The 22083-nt window shown below is 28.6% G+C and overlaps 1 protein-coding gene across 4 annotated transcripts in view; it reads left to right on the forward strand.

Annotated features, from left to right (window-relative positions):
- The window catches only part of LOC142333902 (solute carrier organic anion transporter family member 74D-like), a 280479-nt gene that overhangs the window by 158333 nt on the left and 100063 nt on the right, over positions 1–22083 (forward strand). The window lies entirely within an intron of this gene.

Raw genomic sequence — 22083 nt, forward strand, 5'->3', positions numbered from 1 at the left:
AATTTAAAATTTTGTAGGACTTCGGAAGTTTGATTATGGCGGGAAAGAAATCAGAGGAACTAAGATTTTCAACTGTGTTGTTCAATTATAATTTCAGAGCTGATGTTAATTATAATATGCTAAGTTTAAATTATTAATACGTCAGAGGTGATATATTTTTGTAAACTTATAAACAGATTATATGTTTTTATTCTTGCACTGGCTAAATATTCCAACAATTTTTAAAAAATCATTTTGTCAGATGAATTGAGATAATGTGATATAAGCAGACAAAATTAAATGAAATGGTTTATTTGGGTCTAAATTTCGGATGAAGAAAGAGGCAGAATAAATTTCAAGACGCATTAAAGATACTGTATACTTGTGGAAACCCTCAGTGAGAGATAGTATCGTGGGTATCTCATCCTTCGTTTTTTGCTGTTTTCAGCTGGTTAACGGATTAATTTGTCTTGTCTTCTTGCAGTATTCCTTTGTGTACCGATTAACGATTTGTCACATCGTTATTGATTGTGTATATAAAGTAATATTGAGCGGAAATAATTGTCGCTATTATAGATAATATGACTTAGATTGACAAACTACTTAACTATGAGTTTGCTATTAGACTGTTATCTGGACTTTAATGTAATTTATATGTTTTTCCTTAATTTTGGAGAATACATTTTTACATTCTAACCTGGGTTACCTTTACTAATCCAGGTTGGAATAAATGTACCTATAAAATTTATGTACATACATAGTGTATCAAAAAGATCTTCTGGGATTTTCATAACCTATCCTTCTTGCAAAAGTTATGGAATAAGTGCACATAAAGATATGTCCTATAATGCTTCGTTTGAGTATTATGCCTAGTGGAAAGATTTCGCTCGAACTTCAGCTACCCCGGTGGGTTGAGGTTGTACTGAAATTTTTGGGACGTTAATTAAGGGGAAACATTTGTGATTTCTTATGGTTTTTGACCTGTATAATCGAATAAAATAGGTCCCAGAACCGTATCGGCAGGAATTTTTGAGAAATCTGGATGAAAACCAATAAATTTGTGGTAAAAAAACCCCTGTTTTTAATGATTGACGTACAATTACTCGTTATTGTACGTCACCAGCAGTAACTTGCAAATGAAGCATTTTAGGACATATGTGAAATTTTTCCATTACTTTCACGAGTAGAATAGGTTATGAAAGTCTCGGTAGAACTTCGTGATACATTTTGCATATAAATAATTAAAATCTTGTCGTTTTGTAGGCACTAAGATTATTTACCTTTTTTGGGTTTGTTGAATTTTTTTACAAACAAATTTTTTATTTAAGATTGTGGGATGTAGCAGTTTTGTACGTATCAAGTCAATTAATATTAGAAATAGTAATAAAACTAGCTTTCGAAAAGTTAAGCTATCCAGTTATAGTTATCCATCATGCAAACTTTACGACTTTGCTAGAACTGGTATATTACTTGTCACTGTTTATATACTTATTCAATCCTAAGATGTTCTACAAATTTTTTATTCTCATTCCAGATGGCAATCTAGCCTATCGAGTTAATTGAAGTTATGCAATTAGCTTGAGTAAGGAATAAAAGTAATAATGTGAGGTATGTAATAGTAATATCAAATAAAAAATTAGTAAAAGAGGAATTAAATGGTTAATATTAGTAGTAAATTTTGATAGAAATTTCTTTTTACTAAATGAAGCATTATTTTCATGAAATGTTCAAATTTTATGATTATATTTATTTTATCTAGAACAGTTTTTCTGTTTTCTTAAAGCGATTTCATATGAAAAGTTACTAAGGATAAATGGTAACTTTTTAGACCATCGTCTTCTTTATCCGACTCAAAGTAATGTAAGAGTACATATTGCATAATTATTGAGGATCTGATTAAGTGTCTGCAACTAACGAGTGGCTATAATTTTACAAGTGTAAAAAGGTCTCTGTGATGACTTGGTCATCTTTTTTTTAGCGTTTCCTCTTTCTCAGTATTTAACCGATAATAAAATTGAAATATTTTAACTGGTTTCAATAAAATTTTGCTTTATTGATTCTTCATATTTTGAAACAATAAAATTTCTCATGAAGAAATTTTAGTAAGTAAATTGCTTACAATACTAAAATAAGGTCTGCTTTAGTTATTTTAATAGTTTACTAACATCTTTTTCCCTAGTTCATATTACCTTAAAAATGGTTTTTATAAAAATTAAAATACCATAATTAAATTCTTTGTGATAATTTAATTCCCTGAAAAAACTACATACACTCTTAAGGAATTAATCTGAAGTGTACTTTTCAAATACATATTCCTTATTTTCATATTTTGAGCTGAATTCTAATAAATAATCTTATTACGTGGCTTATAAATTGAACTATATTACATCAGTTAAATGCATTCTATGAAATATCGGTGTATTTGTATTTCAGCAACGGTTTGAAATTAGTTGATTGTATGATATAATGTTATTTTTAATTGATATACGGGTATGTATGAACGAATAATAATATTGTAATCAAAAGTCATCATCAGAGAAATCTGCTCATAAAGAACCCAGAATTTTGAAGGAATTGCATAAACATCTTTTTTCACGTACAGTCTAGTGTGTTCTTTAATATCCATCAGTTTTGTGTCTATACAAATTCAATTACTTTTGACTGATTGAAGATTAACAGGCAGCCATTGTTATAAAGGCGATAATAAGTTATATAAATACAGAGATGGAAATGTCTGCCAAGGAATTTACATCGGTGGCATCCTAATAGAGGCCAAACTGATGACTGTGTTGTGTTATCAAGTTTAGAGGGTTTAACAGACGATCTCCGGTAAAACCTATCAGAGCTACGAAACCCACCAGGGAGGGGGTGGTGTGGCGACCGGAATCGTTAAAAGGAGGGTGACTTCCCCAATGAGGGGTTAAGATGTTATCAATACTAATTCTATTTAGAAGAAACATTACTTCAAATTAATTTTGATGTCGTTTTGAAATGAACAATTCATGATAAAAATAAACAATTTTTCCGTTTAATGTAAAAAACCGTTTAAAATTGTTTTTTCCCCGTTAAATATAGTTCTTTTATCCACTGATGTAGCATAATATTTCTTCAGTTATTAGAAAAAAAATATCTCGAACAAGTGGCTACTTTAAAACATATATGGTACAATTTTAGATTTTTAGAATTGTTTAGGAATGAGTGACATACGTTTCACATGCAGATAATAAGGTGTTTAAAATACTGTTGTATTAAAATAAGAAATGCACTAATATGAGAAAATAATTTTTATTTAAAGTATGCGTAAGGAACATTGTTTGTTTTGGTATAAAGTGATAATGATGCAAAATATATTCAAAAAGATAGATTTCCATTTAGAAATATTATGAATACGTATTTAAAAGAATATGTTACTCAGTCGTATCAATAGACTTCTTTATTAATCAGGGTATCGTGAAGAGTATTAATTTCAGTTACCGTTTGGTTAAAAATTGTCTTTTTTTATAAAAATCTCACCAACATTAAAATTTTTTGTACGTATCCTTTAAAAATGTACTATTCTGGTAATAGTTTTTTTTAATTGAAATTTTTTTTTGCTGAATAACAATTATTATTACAATCGGCTCTCCTGCGGAGTCATAAGTAAGTTTCATGACAAAAGCACGTGATAAGAAGGTCCTTAAGGAACCCCCAAAATTGATAGTACACAATAAACAGTTGTAAGCAAACTTAATATCAAATATGAAATTTCAAGCTCAGTCATAAATCACAAACCAATAATTTCAGCACCTATACTCCACAAAACAAATATTAGTAACAAACAAGAAAGAAAAGAAAGAGAAGTAACAAGAAATTAGATACGACACCACTGAACTTGACGGTGTTAGATTCCAAACTGTTACGCAGACCCTAAGTCGAGTACATGGGTTCGTTTCAACCGTCGGACGTCTCTGCTGTTTTCGAGTAGATTAATTGCAAAGTGGTTTACATGATGCTCAAGCCTCTGCAGGTATTTGGCATTGCTCTGTCGTGCAATCTCACGAACCGACGGGAGCTCCAGATAATCCTGAATCTCATCATTCCGCGTGAACCACGGAGCTTCGGCAATTACTCTCGCTACTTTGTTCTGAAATTGTTGTATAATTTCCATATTACTAGTACTAGCCGTTTGCCATAATTCCACACCGTACGTCCAGATTGGGCGCAGGATAGTCTTGTAAATTAAGATCTTGTTGGATAACATGAGGCCTGAGTTCCTCCGTAGCAGCCAATGAAGTTCCCTGTATCTTGCATTTAGCTGTTTCTTCTTCATCCTTACGTGACACTTCCAGGTCAAACCCCGATCCATGTGTAGTTTTTATTGAAATTAGTAATAGATTGTTGATGATTGTAAGTTATTAGTTATTTTAATAATTATAAATATTGATACATACGATTATACGTGTATTTTGATTTAAGTAATTTTTGAAAAGATCTAATTTAAAATTTATTTTTAAAAAATCAGTAATTTTATTATTTCGTAATCACTTGAGCGTAATTTCAGTTTTAAGTATTTCCGATTTGATCGATCTTGTTTAAGTCTAAGCGTGGTCTATCTAATTTATTGGTAATCAAGCGCGGTGTACCTACTGGTAATTAGCGTACATTAAATTTAATTTCTTTGATTTTATTGATCGTTCATCGAAATAACGGTAATTCTTAATTTTAAATATGTTTTGTTTTGTGATTTTATTTATTGTAGACTCCATCTGATAAATTAAACACATAACATTTGGAATGTAAATGAATTTAAATTATTTCAGTTTTATTTTAAATGTGTATAACTTTTAATAAATAATTTATCTTACTAATAAGATTATTTGATTTCATCTTAATCATTTATTTTTTCCAAAAAGCCATAAGAAAATGTTTTTTTTTTTATCTCGGTATTTTCAACAAATCTAATGAACTATCCAGCTTGATTGCATACCTTCACTTCACTATTCTATTTTTATTCTCCTAGTGGTTAACAACCAGAAATAAAATCCTTATTGTTACTAATATTTACACACAGAGAAACCGTAATATCTTATAATATTATCTCGTATAATTTTGCTTCAATTATTTCTATCCTAGAAATTTTTATCAAAATTTCTAATGAAAGTAAATTTATTTTGTGTTTAATTCGAAATGAATCTACGTCGTCTAATTCTGATTTCTCTTTCTTTTTTGCAACTTTAATCACAACCATCTTATAAAGGTTTAAAAACGTTTAAATAATATTAATAAATGATATTTCAGCTGAAGCGTTTCAACAGCTTTATTGTTCTGAATAATAACCTCGTTCAGTTATTTTTTAATTCATAAATTGAATTGATGAAGTGAAAAGTAAATTAAGTGTAAACAGCAACAAATCCCGAACACTTGAACAACTAAAAGTCAATTTCGAACAAGCTGTTTTAAATAGAAACCCACAAACTCTGAAAACAATTACAAGAAACATATTGAAAAGGTGGAAGCATGTTCTCATGAAGATAACGGCCTCTTCCAGCATTTACTGTAGAATTTAAGGTGTTGGAAACTTTGGAAATAAAATATTTCCTATAAAGATGTCTTGTAGAGATATCTGTACATGTCTTGTGTTAAATATTTTAAATATTTAACACAAGTCATCTATAGATAAATCACTCATATTTAATGATTAAGCAATAAATAATTTAGACAAATTGTTCTGAAAAAAGTAAACAAAAGTACCTTTTTTAACTGATTTTAATTTAATTCTGTGTAAAACGTGTTTTCTTTTTCTAAAATGAAATTTAAAAATTTTTCCCTAATAACTATTTAAAAATTAACCCGTTATTCTTGTCCAGTTTAGGCGTTTATTGATCAACCGTTTCCCAATTATGTAAGTAACATTCTTTTTGTTTTTTTATAATTTAAATTTTGTTGCATTTTATTACTCACAATTCAGAAAATATTTACATTACAGTTTCTGCACTTCTATAAAATAATTTTGGTTTTTTTTATTAAGTTGATAAGATATAATACGGATACATAAACATAACGATGCTATTTATTCATATTATACGAGAAACTAAGGTGTTCTTTACGTTTTAAGTAGTAATACTATTAATGGTAAAAAATAAATATCTGTTACGGAAAACGCCAAAATATAATTATTCGTTATTAAATTATGTCAAAACTTCTAGAAAGAGCTGACAAAATATCTATTAAAAAGTAAGAGGAAGAAGGAAACCGTTTAATTTCTGATAGCATATCTCTAAACCGGAAATATTGTAGGGGTTTCACTAGTACAAAATGTTAGTGGTGAAGCATTTTAAAATGATCATGTTCGTACTATTGTTATTTCAGGGTTGTGAATATATAGCTCAAATGATTGAAATGAGTGCAGTTATTTCTGACTTAGAGGTAACATAAACGTAAAGATATATATATATATATATACATGTACATGATTTTCATATTTTTTAACCTCTTTATATTGTCGGATAAATAGTGTAACCTTAACTCATAGTGGATTGAATACGAAAACTGTAGTTCTTAGTATTTTAGTATTGTCACGTGAAGTAAAACAGAATTATATTAAACCGTATTAAATTAATACCCGCATATTAACAGCTGAATTTTGTGTGTTAAATAAAGTTACTGATTAATGTTTTTATGTAGCTTAAATAATTTGTGAAAGACTGTTTTTATAGTCGCTATTACCATCAGTAAATAAACATACATATAAAATAATTTGTGTATATCAGTAAACATATACGTATAAATTGAAAAGATAGGGACTGTGCACAGTAGGCTCATTTATACAAGTGAGATTAATTGAAGTAATAATTTGTCGAGTGCTTACAATTAGATTTTATTTTATTAACATCCTAGGAATTAATTATATGAGATTTCATTTATACAAATAATATGTTTTTTATATACAACTTCCATTCGAAAGTTTCCGAATTCGAATACAGTTCACACCTGTTCATGCATATATATTAAATGTCAGAACCGTAACGGTAGTAGGCGATCGACATGACTCACAAGTCACTTCTAAAAATTACAAGGTCATCCTTAAGAACAATAAAAATCTTACGCTGTTTACTAGGAAATCTAAGAAGTCATGTAATATACCGTTGCATTCTTCACTGTCCCAAATTTAAAATTATATATCAGTTTGGTAATCTCAACGGACTGAAGGTGATAATCACTCCTACGGGAAAAATCTTCTCTTCAATCACAACAGGTGAACATTTTCATAGTGAACATTGCTCTCGGAGAAAGTATCGACGGCCGGTACCTCTTATACCTCAGGTGCTTATTGTATTAATAAACCTCTTTCTTTGGTGGAACGTTACGTTATATATATATGACTTCAATTCAGCAGGGGAATTGACAGTCATACAGTAAAACATCTTTATTAAATTAAGCCATTTATGAAAATAAATCTCTAAAAAAATTTCATATATATTGATGTTTAAGACTTTTACTTTAAATTTAACATTTCTTTGAGGCTAATAATTTTTAGAACTGAATGCTATTTATTTTTAGTAATAATTTTGTTTAACGAATACTCGTTACTGACTAACTAGAAAAAACTAAGGTTATTAAATTAAAGGCTATAATAATTCATTTGTCAAAACGTATTTTAGAATATTTTTATTTGTCGATTAGTGGTAAAACTTGTTTCAGCTTGCTTTAACGTTCGATGTCTCCTAATTTTTCTTTTTGCCGTTTGATAAAAAAGTTTATTGTTATTTTATTTTTTTATAGAAACAAACTTTTTTAAGTTAATATTTTGTTTTATAACCATTTTTTTTTTAATTTGTTCACTTTACAATTTAATTTAATTTAATGACTAATCAGACAATTCTTATGATATATACTGAAGTTTTATCTCGAAAATAGATACTTAATTTCTTATAAACAACGCAAGAGCTGGTAAACGTCCCTATTGAGATAAACCTGTAATTAGATCTCAGATAATTAAAATTGAAATTATATTATCGTAAGAAAATAAGGAACATTATTTACAAGCGTATTACGATATCAAGTGGTAATGGTGCAAAATATATTGAAAAATAAAAATCTCTATTTTGGAGAATATTTTTCTCATTCCAGTAAAAAAAATTCTTTATTAATCAGTGTATCCTGTTGAATATTAATTTCAAAGTTACCAGTTGGATAAAAAAAGTCCTTTTTTTATTAAAACCTCTCTCTATTGTTAAAATATTTTTATACCGATATTTATCCACCAGAATATTATTAAGTTTCTATTATGACACTTCTAAATAGATGTGTCACGACATGTCAGAATATAAATGTGTCAAAAACATGTCAAAACATAATATGTTAGAACATAAAATTATGAGGGTCCTCGTCTTTTGATTCGCTCGCTTTACCAAATAAAGCCAAACTATTTCTTATCTGGTATCAAATTCGAAAGTATATTCTACATTGGTTATGGATGCAGAGAATTGTAGATAGCCTTGGATTATTAAACTTTCTAACTAGATAGTTGCTGAAAGATTTTCGCCAAATAGTATTTACACAAGATATTTTATTACAATTCAATAAAAATATTAATTTATATAGAATAGTAATGAAAAGATTCATTAACTTTAAAATTTTCCTTAACTTTCCTGTATCCTCCATCTATTTTACCAATCTTCATTTCTCTTTCCACTTCTGAACACTTTTCTTTAACCCACTCTTCTTTCGCTAGTTTGCACTTCCTGTTTATAGTATTTCTTAATTGTCGATAGTTCCTTTTATTTTCTTCATCACTAGCATACTTACTTTCAGTACATCAATATATCGTCTAAAACCCAAGGTTTTCTACCAGTTCTCTTTGTTCCGCCTAAGTTTGCTTCTGCTGATTTAAGAATTTCCGTTTTAACATTCTCCCATTCTTCTTCTACATTTTCTGCCTTATCTTTTTTACACAGACCTCTTCCAATGTCCTTCTCAAAAATCCTCTTTACCTACTCTTCCTCAAGCTTCTCTAAATTCCACCGATTCATCCGACATCTTTTCTTCAGGCTTTTAAACCCCAATCTACATTTCATTATCACTAAATTTGGTCGATTATTAAATTTTCATCTCCTTTTATGTGTTTAATTGCTTCATCAATTTCTTCGTATACACACTCTACCTCATCGTCATCATGAGCGCTTGTAGTCATATAGACGTTAACAATCGTTGTTGGTTTAGGTTTTGATTTTATCCTTATTACAATGATTCTATCGCTACGCATTTTGAAATACTCTACTCTCTTCCCTTTCTTCTTGTTCATTATTAAACTTACTTCTGCCTGCCCATTATTTGAAGCTGAGTTAATTATTCTAAAATCACCTTACCAAAAGTCGTTTTCCTCTTCCCACCAAACCTCACTAATTCCTACTACATTTATCCTATCCATTTCTCTCTTTAAAGTTTCTAACCTACCAACCTTTTTTAAACTTCTAACATTCCACGCTCCGACTCATAGAATGTTATTTTTTAATTTTCTGGTACCCCTTCCTTAGTAGTCCCCACCTGGAGATCCGAACAGGGGGCTAGTTTACCTCCGGAATATTTTTGCGCCTTATTGTTTTTTAATTTTAAAGTTATATTTTGAATATTCTGTATATGATGTACCGTACCATGTCATCTGCGATGTTATATAATTTATTCTAATTACTTCTAGATTGATCACGTGATTTTCTTGTAGAGAATTCTTTTATAGTATCTTCAAAGTCATATTGCTAAGAAGCTTAGCAACAGCACCCTTGCCTTATTATAAATCAATCCATTTGCTTTGAGCGTCCTTAATTTTCATAGTCATTTTCTGATTAAGCTTCAGTTTAAATATTCTTTTAACTTGCCATCTATTTGTTTTAAATTAATTTTTCTATTAGTTTATTCTAATAAAACCAATCTACTATTAAATGCTCTTAAGAAGACATAAAATATTAAAATCAAATTGTTGTTGTCAATAACTAATTTTTTTTTTATATAGAAGTTTTATAAAGTGTATTTGTTTTTTCCAAATTTACTGTTATATGGTAATTTGATTTTTTGGATTTGAAGTTACAAAAAAAATAAAATACATAAAACTATAAATGAACTGCAAGACTAAGTAAATTGTGTAAAATTTAAAATTATGTTGGAATAATGAGAGGTTTATTAAATGCACAATTTTATTTTTTTAAAATTACATCATTACAAGTATTCTCGTATTGTTCAAATGTATTACGCTCTCTGCAATTGTAATCAAAAAGAAAAAGGTATAGGATTATAATATGATACTTATTTCTTCTAAGTTAGTATTCAGTACATCATAAATGTTGAGATGTTTGCTTAAAATATACGTTGCTGTATATTTTAATTAAAATGAAACATAATATTTTAGTGTTCTATGTAATTAGAGCATGGTAGTAAACGTATTATTTTATGTTATGATACAAAAGTAATATAATCATACACAGTAGCGATTAAATAAAATCTTGTAATAATTTTTTGCATAGATTATATGTTAGATTAGTTCACCAGTTTCTATTAAAATTTTATACGCATTAATCCTAAAACCACTGATTATATTACCTTCAGCCGCTAAGGATTTTTAGACGTTTTACAAGCAATTATAAAAAAAAAATTAAAACATTATTTTCCTTTTACAGATCATAATGTGATATATATATATATATTTTTTTTTTTTTCAGAAAATATTGAATAATAATATAATACAACAGTTGTACTCTGAGAGTTGTTTATTTGAAAAAGTCTTGATGAAATATCATTAAAAAAAAATAACATTTTCACTTTCAAAAGTTTCGGTCAACATAAACCAAACAAATACTATTGTAAGTAAACTTCTATTACATGCATAATGTTCACAATTTTATGAAAATAATATAATATTATAGTAGTAATATAATAATTTTTAAGATGTACACTTTTTGCAACCTTACATTACTAGAAAAAAAAATTTAAGTTATTCATACACTATATGCAACATTTTGGTGCTCTAGGAAACAAAATTGGATTCATCCTTCGTATCTTAGAGCAATTTCTTTACTGCCTGCTGTATTGGGCCTCCAAAAGTGTTCCAACTTATGGAAGAATTGTAGATGAACACCACAGGTACCACCTGGGCACCAGAAATGGCTGTGGGATTTTTCCTAGGGGGTGGAACAGACCAGACACAACCGCAATTTGATTCCTGGCAAGCGTACCAGTTGATGTCCTACATGGCTTGTGGCGGTCCAGGTTCATTTTGAATATCACCAAGAGTTTCTTCATCAGCTACGTTCTCAAAAATGCTGACTAAAAATTTCTCATACCAAGGGGTTTGTCAGTATTAAAATTTATTTAAGATATAAGCGTTGATCAATAATTCATATAAGCTTTAGATTATGTTTGCCTCTTCTGATTTGAATAATTCTGCCCTCGGCGTGGCAGCAAGTTGTGATAAGGTTATCAAATCATCTATAGCCGCATCACTCTCTTCTTCGCCGTCTGATTCACGTAGATAATCTCGAATTTCACACTACTTCGTGATAATTCGCTCATATTGATGACCAAACCTCGGATTAAAGTATCCGTTTAGGTTACAACAATAAACAAAAACAGCTGACTGTACGCAAAACCATTCCCGTATTTTGCAGGTCAGTTAATCATACATAATTCGCTAAAATTTTTAAATTATACAAAATATCACATTTTCCTCTTTAAAATGGTATATAAAATATTGAAATTATCACAAAATTAAAGATCCTGTAAGAAAATTGGTAAACAGTGACGGAATGTGTCGCGATCGCGACTTTAGCACTTAAGACCCTCGCAAATGCATCGCGATAGCGACTCATAGTGGTTGCAGGGTTAATAATGAAAGAGAAACGTAGACGAGTGACTTAATAGTGACAAATCGAATTTTTGTATATATATATATTATAATCGGCTTCTTTGGAGCCTGTTAATCATGTGGTAACAGTTTTTTATATAGGCATTACTCGAGACGCGTTAGAATTTTGCAGATGAATTTCAAGCTTAATAATTTATTTGTTGAATGCGGTAAAAATTTTAACAAGATCTTATTTTACTTCTCAGTCTTTCTTTCAAATAATCTTTACAATTTCAATTTATTATATAATTCTTCAAAAAATGGGGAAAAAGTGAAGGGTGTTTGGATTATTTGATTAATTTGTACATGACTTGACTTTGGTGAGAATGGAAAGCTTAAAAATAGTAATAACCTTTATTAGAACCCTCCTTTTATTGTGAACAATTCTTATTTACCAACTGAATTTAAGAAAGGACCCATTGGTAAAAATTGTCAAACCTTATGCTAACAGTTCAGTCTTAACCCAGTAAAATAACAGATACTGAGTGTTTTTTTTTTTTTAACGCAACCTAAGCAAAATACTTTATAGAAATATAAGTATAATAATTTCGGATGAAGAGGTTGGCAGCACTACCTATTGTTACTGTTTTATAATGAGCTGATATAATTTTTTTTTTTTTTTTTTGTGAACATAGTTATGCATGGTTATCTGTGTTTTTTTAAAGAATAAATGGTTTTGAACACGGTTTTTTGTCGTGTAATATTTTGTTTTTTAAATATATCCCATCGTTCACTTAAATAGATTTGAATTTTATGGTACATTTATTGTTATCCTTTTTTGAGTCATCAGTCAATTGATTTATAACAAAAAAAAATGGTTTGATGCTTCACCCATGCGTTTTAGCCTCAGAATACTTTAAGCAAATCCCTTTATCGTACAATTTATTATTCTCCGCATCTTTCTCTATCAATGAATTAATTAAACCTGGGTAATTTAATACGTTCCTCACCAACTTAGTTCATCTCTTTTCCAAGGTTCTGTCACAAATATCTTTCCTCTTCTTTTCTTCTAAATTCTCTTCATTTCAAACTTTATCGACTCATTTAACTTTTCTTCTTCTTTTAAGATTACGTTTTTAATGGCCTCTTTCTTTTCTACACTACACCCAATTATTTTTAAGAATTTAATTTAAGATCATGAGCTTGCATACTGTTCACGTTGAACAGATTACAATGTGCAGATTAAGAATAGAAAATAAAAATGTTCACGTACCGTAATATATAATTCCTCATTATATTCCTTCTGCCACATATTCCTCAACACTTATTATTTTCTTCATTCATGTTCCTCACTTATTACTTTCAACACTTTATTTTCAAATTGAATTCCTTTCCTTGAAATAAATCCATGCGGTTCAAAATTTCTTCAGATTCATTTTTGATTTCTGCTAAAAAATACAGTTATCGATGATTATGAGAAAAATATTTCTCCATGAATCGACAGTCCACTCTCAAATTTGTCTTTGCATTCGTTTGTTGTTTCTTACATACATGTTCTATGTAAGTACATAGTAAACTAATAGTAGGGGCAGGATATAATCTCGTCTCTTATTTCTAATTCATAATTTGCCTTTTTTCTTCACATCACTGTTGCATCATTTTTATATAGAATGCAGGTAAATGTATCTTCTCTGTATTTCAGTTCAATTTTCTTTATAATTTTAAACATTTCGTTCCACTCTATTAAATACATTTTCCAAATTAGAAAAAGTTGAATTTCATGTGGATGGATGGCTTTATTCTTTTTAAGGTTACCTTCTAAAGTTAATATACAGATAGGGAATGCCACCACCTCTCTCTCTCTCTCTCTCTCTCTGATACCGAACTGGTCTTCAGGATATAGTCTTGTCTCTTTTTTTGATTCATAATTTGCCTTTTTTCCTCACATCACTATTTTATATAGAATGCAGATGAATGTATTTCTCTGTATTTCAGTTTAATTTTCTTAATCATTTTAAATATACGGTGCATCATATAATTCACCTCCTAACAAATATTTTATTAGCCAGTAAATTAACAAACTATTTTCGATGCATGATACTTAAACTTATTGTGCAATAGTTCTCATATTTACTTTCTCCTGTTTTCTATTTTTATTTGTCAAAATTTCTGTATCACATAAATTCATCTATTCATTAACAAAACCGAAATTAAGGAGTTATGATTTTTGTCAGTATATATACATATCAAATCTAAAACCTAAACCACTTGAATAAATTCGTTATGTTATGTGATTTTTTTATCATTGTAGAGTGCAATATAATTTCAGAATGATGGCCGTAAAACTAAATTCACTCCTAAGAAATTTAATAAATCCAAGAGCACAGTAATATATCTACATCCATTATATTCTTCCATACGTATATATATATATATATATATATATATATATATATATAAAGTTAAGAAACATTCGCCTTCGTCTTCTAAAGCTAAAACAAAGACTCATTTTTTCGGAGGAGTAAACGTGTTGGCCTTCGTTGATTTAAAGCCATTACCTCCAGTTGCAAGAACATCAAGGGGTGCATATTGTTTTAGATTATCAACACTTACATCAAGTGAAACACTTGCATCAGAACATCAGAACCTCATTAATGAAGGTAATTTAGTTTCTGCAAGCTAAGTCATTTATACTGAGACTGAGTAAGTGCAGCTTTTCTTTTCTTTTCTTAATAATAATTTGTTTTTTTTTTGTTATTTTGTTCTGTTTTATTAGTATTTATAGGAGTATTTTTAACGGATAATTAAATAACCAAATTATGGCTATTTTAGATTATTTGTACAATGTAAAGATTTTATAGTTAATGATTATTATGTTTGGTGTTTTGTAAAACAAAATACTTATAGCTAATGTAAATTTTTTTAAATTAACTAAAAACCAGTCTGTAATAAATTTCTGTATTACTGTCAATCTACACAAAAGCGTATAAACAAACCCGAACCTATTAAAATATTTAATAAAAATCTTTTTTATTATTAAAGAAAAAAATCGTATTATTTTTTTGATTTAGGTATTCTTTAGTCCAGAAATAACAACTGGCGTTTCACTATACTAAAAAATATATTCTAGTCTATTTTTGGAATTAAATAAGTAGTTTAGTATTTTATTAAAGAAATGACAATTTTTGTAAAACGTTGATTTTCGATATTAACATCGTATTCATTAATATATATTTTAGAATATGTTATTGTTTTTTCTTCTTATTTTTCTTTAACACAATTTTGAATTTTTTTTTAGATTGTTATTTAAAATCTTTTTGATTAACAAATTTTAATTCTTATAATCTGAATCTTTATTTTATGCAAAGTTGTCTTTTACGAAACTTTATTAAAATCTTAAATCCGCATTTCAAACACTTTATTTTTACATCCAAGTAATAAGGTAAACTAATTTGTTATTTTGACCTGGAGAAAAAAATATCTATCATCTACTATTTTATGTTATTCATTTATAACATATAAATTAGATAATGTTTTGGCAATCAAGATTATGAATTATTTGATATTTATTTATTAGAAAATTGAGGTTACTCATTTGACACCGTGTCATCGTGTGAGCGGATGATGGGGTTTTGCTCATTAAAGGAGATTCGAGGAATGAGATCGAATTCATCGCAGCCCAGGTTTGCAAGATAAATTACTTGCAGAGTTTGCAACGTTTGTGTATATATATATACACAATACAAATATGGTGCCAAAAAGTCTTGTTCTGCTTCCTTCGGTGTTTGGAGAGCAGTTCACCCCGATTGGCGGCTTAATTTCAGAACCATACGTGTTCTATATAATGGTGCATGCGAAACTTTAATGCTATACGGTGAACCTGTCTGGGCTTATCGAATGAGGTACAAATATTATAATAATATTTTGTTAAGAGGCCAGCGTCTCCTGTTGTTATCTGTGATTGGTGCCTATAGGACTGTTTCTTGACAGACGGTCCTTGTTATTTCTGGTATTAAGCCCATTGATATCCTTCTGACCGAACGCCAAAAAGGTTATGATGCTAAGAAGGTAGGCCAACTTTTACCTCTGGGCGCATAAAAGAAATAGACGATCAAGGTTTCCGTTTATCGGAATGAATCGTCCGATGGCCGTTACACGATGGTATTTTTTCTGATGTGAGAAGTATCCAGGTATCGAGTGGATTTCCCCCGGTTGGCATATTACAGTTTTTTCTGGACAGGTGCTTTTCGAGATAGGTTGGTCAGATTTGGTTTGATTAATTCAGGCTTGTGTCCGGAGTATAGGGCCACTGATGATGTGCGCCATGCCTTATATGTCTGCTCCAGATACGAAGTTGAACGTACCACAGCAGCTAGAGAGCTTGTGAGGAACAGTTCTGTTTTGATCTGCAAGTTAATTGGAAAACCGAAAGGGAATGTAACATAGTTGCTGGCTTCTGTCCATGTATTTTACCTTACTCTTGGTATAGTTTAGGAAAAACAAAAATTATACTTTTCGAGGAAAAATATAATTTCTTCCTCGTACAAAATAAATTTTTTTTACGTTACATAATGAAAAAAATCATGTTCCTGTAAATTTTTTTGATTATACAACAAACATCATTTTATTAGTTCTGCATATGGTGTATTTGTCCATAAGGAACTTCCGCGTATATTTTTCTACCGAGACTTTATTACCAACTTAATGCTGCAAGACCAGTAAAAGTTGGGTAGTTAGTCTTACTGTTCAGTTTCTGACTCCCAAAAAATTAATTAAACAATTATTTAACAAAAAGTAAATTATTATAAACCTAGTTGTAATTTTTTTGCAGTTAAAACATTTTACTTTTTCTTCTTTTTAATCATATTTATTCGCATTTTTTAAAGAATTTAGAGGTTATTTGTTTTATGATTAAAAGATTTTAATTTTATCAAATGCATTCATAATATATAATTTTTACATACCATATTAAATCTATGGTGTGTGTGTATATATTAAGCGTGTATACAATTAATTTTAAAATAAGCGTAAACGTGCAATTGTGTACACAGTTATTAGTATGTATGAATATGTTTCTGAGAAACATCACCGATAACATAGTCATTCTTTTTTATTATTTTTCAATAAAATACGTGTTGAAGCATTCAATTATTTTTATGTGTGTGGTCCATTCTTTCAAACCATTTTTGGTGAGATGAGTAGTCTTCCGCATGCATTAATTTATTCCATCTGCTATTAGTCAAAGGACGTCGGGTAACCTTCACAGAAAGTAACTTACTCTCTCTCTCTCTCTCTCTCTGGTTTCATTCTTTACTTTCTTTCTTCTATATGAGGTGACGTAATAATTGCATTCTTTTTAAACTTCGGTGATGCGTTTCATTCTATCACTTTTTTTTATGCAAGTACACATTTACCGCAACTAAATGCTGATCTTGATAGCGAAGTGAAAATATCTGGGCCTTTCATCTGGTGGTCCCGGGTTCAATCCTGGTCAGGCATGGCATTTTTCATACGCACAACAAATTTCCATTTCCATATTGCCACGTAAATCTTCAAAGCTTCAGTACGAGGTAAATCATGAAGCAAAAGAAAAACACGAAAAAATTATTAGACTTGTTTATTAGGATTCGTGAATTTCTCTTAAATGAATTTTAGGTGAGTAATTTTGTTTATATTGAATTTCTACGAATAAACTGCGAATTATGTTTATATGTCCTAATCACGCAAAAGTGTTCAGATAATTTGTTATAAACTTAGTGTATCATGTTGAACAATTTGATAAATAATTATTTGTATTTTAAAATTAAAATTATGGATATTAAACTTTTTTGAGATTCTAAAATTAATTTTATAATTCAAGGTTGTTTTTAATGTGTAGTCTAAAATTTTTTTTTTAAGATTTTTATTTTTAACATAGTCGTTTGACTGGTTTGATGTACTCTTTATTATTTTCCTTCTATTGGTTGTCAAATACCGCTTACATTCTATCTCCACCAATATTTGTTTCACATATCCTAATATTTGTCTTCTTTTTTTGTTTTTATCCTTTCGCGCTCTTCTAGAACAAAATTCATTAACCTTAGATATATTAATGAATAATTAACAATCTTGTCCTTTTTACAAGGTTCTTCCGCAAATTTATTTATCTTCTCCATTTCGTTCTTAATTTCGCACTTTATTAACCTATCTAATTTTCAAGATTTTCTTTTGATATTTTATTTCAAAAAAATTATAATTTTTTTAGGCGTTCTTTTTGTCTACGAATTTTTTTCTTTGAAGAGTTACTTCAAAAACATTCCTTCTTGATTTCAAAACTTAAGTTTACTACCAACATATTTATTTTTCTTATAAAGCCTTCCTTGATCTTGAAAGTCTGCTTTTGATATTGTTAAATCGCTTATCCTTCGAAACTTTAATGTCCGAGTAACAAAATTCTGTGAATTCTAGTGTACTATATTCTCCTTTCATAATATTAGAATCTTCATTATTTCTCCTTTCTGAAGCGTTCCATCTCTTTTTTATTTTCCCATTATAGACCACTGTAGGAACAGGTATAGGTAAGCATTATAAGTTAAAGTATTGCCATTGGCCAAAATTTTGAGTATCAGGGTTTTTTGTCACTCTTTCTTATTTTTTATTGAATTTCTACTCCAAAACTGAATGCATAGCATTCCTTACTTCTTCTAACTCATAGCTCATTTCTTTTTCGGCAAAGTGAATAATTTCAATAAAACTTAATATTTGTATACTTTTGTTCTTAGGTTATTATTAGCCACTTTTACTGCTTCTTCGATTTACAAATAAAAAAGTAAAAAGCACAAGTTACATACTTATTACTACTCTATATGTTCCGACTTTCTTTTCTCAGCTAATTTTGCTACCTAATTTTTTTATAGTTGTAATAATTCTTCTTTTTCTATATTTAAATCCATTTTTTTTAATTTAAATAATTCCTTTAAATTACAAAGTGGTTTCTCCTTCTATATGTATTTGTACATAGGGTACGGTAAATTTGATCAATCTGGTGATTACATAATTACCGGTGAATCTGATAAATCACATCCAATGTTGGAGAATTTAATAAATATGTAGCAATTTATTAAATATACCGATAATTTTACATATTTAACATATTTGATATATTAAAATAACGATTCCGACTATAAGCAGTAATTTATTATTTAAATAATCAAAACATTATTCTTAATTAGTCAAGTTTAACGAGCGAAGCGAGCGTTAACCTACGCTCGCTTCGCTCGTTAATCTCGTCAAGGTATTAACGTTAAATATACAAATTATATATATTATTCTGTAACATTCTAGGCGATTAATCAAGTTCACCGGTAATTATGCATAACAATCGGATTAATCAAATTTACTGTAACATATATATATATATATTTTATATATATATATGTATGTTATAAATCTTTATATGTTATATATATATATATATATATGTATATATATATATTTCATATAAAGCAAAATCTGATATATATATATATATATATATATATATATAACGTGTAAAGAATTTGTTTGTCACATTTCAATGTTTCACTAGTTTTACTGATCAGCAGTTAAAGAAATGTAGTTTTTATAATAATACAAGATAAGATTATAGGCGTACTCCTCGAAATTAAGAAGAATTTTTGGATAAGTAGTTGAAGGATTAAATTATAATTTTTTTTTCATATAAAAGTTAATGGAAATAAGAAAAAGCTTAGTTTTTTAAAGTTTCAGAAGCAAAAAGTATAAATACTTTAAAAAATTAACCATCTCTTTTTATCAAAAAATTCTGATTTTACTAAGTTAAATATTTATTTATATTTTATTATTAATTTAGTATCTTAATTATGTGATATCGTAGTAGTTAGTACGGTCTTGATTATAACATTTGTACTTAACTTTCTTTATTATTTATTTTTTTTTTTTTTTTAGAAATAATATATATATAATGTTAAGTTTTTCTGACAGGATAAGGAAATGGATTAGGGAAAGCAAAGTAAATCTTAGTTAGGAGGCAGAGTTAATATTACACTAATAAAAAATAAAATCTAATAATAATAGTATAAAATCTAATTATGTTATACAAAAAATATAGAGAGTAGTTCACAAGAGGATTTCTGAGAAAATATGAAATTATTGAAATTAAGGATGAAATAAATATTGAATTTCCAAACAAAAGAGATTTTTCTTTAGAGATAATTAATTTTTATTAAATTTTTATTTATTTTTATTATTTTATTATTTTTAATAATAATTTGTAATTTAATAAATATTGTTATTTAATACTATTTTTGTTAAACATACGAGTACTAGTCAAATAGAAATCATCTTGACTTATTTGTTTGTAATGTGTTTAGTAATTTATTAATTGAAGAAATAGAGTTGTTGGAAAATTAAATGGTGCTAGATTTGAATAGAAATCTTAAAGGTGATGGATTTGACTCTTAACATACGTTTTCAGGAACGATACGATTTTTTCAACTTGTGTGTATGCATTTAATTAAGATGACTATCAGCGGAACAATGCTTGACCTTGTCTGAGCGGCTGGTCACATTATGATAGAACATCGGCTAATTATTATTGCAACTTTTTTTCGCTGCCAGTGTGGCCGATTGTGATTTCTAACTATAATTGAAGCAGTTTACCGACAGCAATAACAACAACAACAAAACAAGGGGCTCTGTCGTAGCCATCGACCAATACCAAACCGTAAAGGAAATAATGGTGTGACGTCACAAGGTCAACTTGTTTTAGCGGAGACTAATTTGTCTTGTTTGCTAGTGAGCCAGACCATCTTACGCTAGTTACCTCCCTCCGACGCGCAGTTAGCGCCGCAGGAAGAGGATGAGACGAAAAATTTCCTGTGGAATAATACAGGAAAGCGAACTATGTAGTGAATTTTATATTTTTTATTGAGTACGAACGACATTTAATTTAATTTAATGAAAACTTCTACTCACACATTATTGTCAGTGTCTTCTAGAACTATAAGAGAATAAAAATAATAATACAATAGCAATAATAAAGGTAGATCCTTGGGTAGGCGGACTAGCGAAAGATATCCAAACTACAAGATGTTTTTAAATAATAGCATTTCCTATTTAATACATATGTATATATATATATATATATATATATATATTTAAATCGTTTATTAATTTATCTTTGCAACTGAAAATGAACCTTGTCTGAACATTATTACTACTTTTTAGTCTTAAATAGACAAGTGTTCAAATTATCCATCACTGCAAAAAATACTTAAAAGTGGATGTATATAGGTTTTTTCAATATTTACTTTTTTGTTTTTTTTTTAAAACTGAGAAATACTATGCAAAAACTAGAGATAAATATTAAAATTAAAAAAACACGAATGCCAAAAGCTATTTTTAACAAATATTGCTCTTTAATACACGATAATTGAAGAGCATGAAGGTGATGATTTTGTACATAGTACAATTTTGTTTTCAAATTTGTTAAACATAATTTAAAAAAATATATATATACATATACACATATTTATATAACTGCGAGACTCTTGGTGACATAATAATTCATTCCAACGCGGGGTCATATATCTAGATCGGTTCAGCAGTTAAGCTGCTACGGTGGAACAAACATACATACACACATACACCCTAAATACATTACATTTGTTTTTGGGTAGTTGTGTAACAAATTATCAGCGTATAAACCACAGTGAGTATTTTTTAAAAGTAAGTTAAAAATATTTTAATTTTTCAAAAGTCTAATTTTATTGTAGTGAAAACAGCTGCTTTTAAGTTTTACAAATTTATAGGATTATTTGTTAAGTTTGTAGTTAATAAAAGTTGATGATTTTGTTGGTTTTCATAGACCTTATTAAATCGGTTTTTTCAGAATAAAACTCATTCACGTTTTGATAATAAAATTTACGCTTTTATTAGTCATTTAACCGTTACTGTATTTCAAACCTAAAAAAAAATATTTTTCGTCACTGAATTTTTCTATTTTACGTTGGATATCATGAAAACTACGGAAAATACAGTTCTGGGACCTATTTTATACGATTTATCAGGTCAAAAAAACACAAGAAACTATCAAGTTTACCCCTCCCTTTTTCTGTTTAGCCTCCGGAACCACTTTAAGGTATTACATCAGAGGATGAATGAGAATGATTTGTATGAATGTAAATGAAGCGTAGTTTTTTACAGTCTCAGGTTGACCATTTCTGAGATGTGTGGTTAATTGAAATCCAACCGCCAAAGAACACCGGTATTCACAACCTAGTATTCAAATCCAA

Source organism: Lycorma delicatula, chromosome 1 (genome assembly GCF_047948215.1).
Source record: "Lycorma delicatula isolate Av1 chromosome 1, ASM4794821v1, whole genome shotgun sequence".
Lineage (NCBI taxonomy): Eukaryota > Metazoa > Arthropoda > Insecta > Hemiptera > Fulgoridae > Lycorma > Lycorma delicatula.